The 2,106-nt window shown below is 40.1% G+C and overlaps 1 long non-coding RNA gene across 1 annotated transcript; it reads right to left on the bottom strand.

Annotated features, from left to right (window-relative positions):
- Positions 1-501: 501 nt before the first annotated feature.
- LOC127971242 (uncharacterized) lies at positions 502-1,835 on the bottom strand. The gene is made up of 2 exons (XR_008156773.1): positions 1,373-1,835; positions 502-950 (listed from the first exon to the last, which is right to left on the bottom strand). It is a non-coding gene; the product is annotated as an uncharacterized LOC127971242 (long non-coding RNA).
- Positions 1,836-2,106: the final 271 nt, after the last annotated feature.

Here is a 2,106-nt window from a genome sequence, read left to right on the forward strand (position 1 = left end):
CCTCTTAATTCTGCGGTGTATATGCAAAAGGTAAGGTAAAGGTAAGATTTGGTTGGTGTACGTCAAGTCTAATCAATGAATAAGGTAAACGTCAAGTGTAATAATAATGAATGATTCTGAAATAAGACAACTGTGAAATCTTTGAAATGTATTTTAGGTTTGCCATGTTCTGTACAGGGCTGAGGGCCTGTAAGCTGCTCATCTGGGTTCCATCACAGCAAGTTACATGTGCCGCACAATCAGCAATTCTGTGCCAAGACTGTAGCTAGACTACAAACCTTTTATTTTAAGTGTATGCTTCCTCGTGTCAGATGAGTTTCAGGCAGGCGACCTGCTGCTTTCAACAAGATAGTTGCAACTTTGTAAATAAGCAGGAATGAGAATAATTAGGTTAAGGATAGGATATTAGGTAATTGGGGTGGGGTGTAGAGGGTGTGGGTGAAGAACTATATCAAATAAGTTGTTTTAAATCAGTTGTGTTAAACAAGAGACAGACTGTGATTTGTTTTTTAGAACATGGATCATTTAATATAAGTTGTATAAAATCATTTGTGATGTATTGATCAGTGTTTGTTGTTTTCAGGAAGCAAGAGACACCTTCTACTGACCATCCTATAAAATTTCAACATTTAATTTCCATATGTAATAAACCAAGATGGAATTAACTTGCAAACTTGACATGAGTTATTCCTTCAAATCAGAGATTAAAGATGAAAAAAAGATCAAATTAAGATAAATAAATAAAAACTATTTACAGCAGGTAATGTCAGGTGACACTGTAAAGGTTAATAATAACTATTACAGCAGGTAACTTTTGGTGACTTTGTAAAGGTTCATAAAAAATAACTATCACAGCAGGTAACTTCTGGTGACTTTCAGCAAGATCAGGGGCATGTGGATCTGATCACCCTCACAGCTGTCCACTGCATCACTGGCGGTCATCGATACATCTGTGGAAATAATTCAACATTTTTACATTAGAACTTACAATATATCATGAAAATTAATATATTATGTGACCCGAACTTAGAACTGTGTGTATGTGTGTGAGAGAGAGATGCATTAGAGACAAAACAGTATACACACTATTAACTGTAGTGTTCAAACGTAGGTCAGTATCTGAATGAGAAATGAGGCTAGCTGGCCTGCTATCACCTGCAATCTCTGTAGCAGGAATAATGTGAGCTATTGTAATGTACTATAATATCTTGTACTACCCTAAATATTAAATAAATGGGTGGACAATGGTCATCATGGAACATTCGTTGTACTTTGTTAACTGCCTGTTACTGATCATAAATGTATTCATAGAACGGACTTCATAAATCTAACGTTAGGCGAGCAAACACATAGCTAGTTAAGGTTAGCTTACCCGAATCTGATAACCTTTCCATCCCCGGCGTGACCTCTTTAACGGGACATCGTAGTCGAGCCATTTCTCGGGGTAAAAGTGTTCGTCAGTCGCCTTCCCGTCCATGAAATGGTACGAACACACATAAGAGCGCTTGGGTGGGCGCTTCAAATTTAGCGCCTTCATCCATTTCCTCAGGTGCTTCTCTTCTTTAGGTGGTGGGTGTAAATTGTAAAGTGCACCACAGCACTCCGACCGCGTCACAATGTGTTCGCTACATCGTTGGTGCAATTATTTTTTAATACAATTGTTATGCAGCCCCTAACTGAGCATATATCATACTTCTGTTCGTTCTGCGTTCTGTTATCTAGCCAGCCACTAGCTTAGGTACGTTACATCCGGTCCCTCAGCCGGAAGTAAGATGACAAAACGAGCGCAATGGCGGCACCGTTGTTGCCATGGAAAATAAGGTGAATAGCTTACAGGGAATCCAACCCAAACACCAGACCTGTTGGTTATTTTAGGATCTTATATTTCTGGTCTGTTAAATGCATTAGACATTTTGCAACGAGCCTTCAGCGCGTGCTGAGTGAGCGAGCGCCTTAGGGGCCGTTCACATATCGTGCCTAAAAACGCATGGAAAACGCTAAGCGCGTCTTTCTCCTCCTTTCCAAAGCGCTTGGGCAGAAGCGCTCATGAGGCGTCTGTCTTTGCTAAGCAACAATGACGTGCTCTCTCCATGAGACGCGGAAATT

Source organism: Carassius gibelio, chromosome B14 (assembly GCF_023724105.1).
Source record: "Carassius gibelio isolate Cgi1373 ecotype wild population from Czech Republic chromosome B14, carGib1.2-hapl.c, whole genome shotgun sequence".
In the NCBI taxonomy this organism is placed as follows: domain Eukaryota; kingdom Metazoa; phylum Chordata; class Actinopteri; order Cypriniformes; family Cyprinidae; genus Carassius; species Carassius gibelio.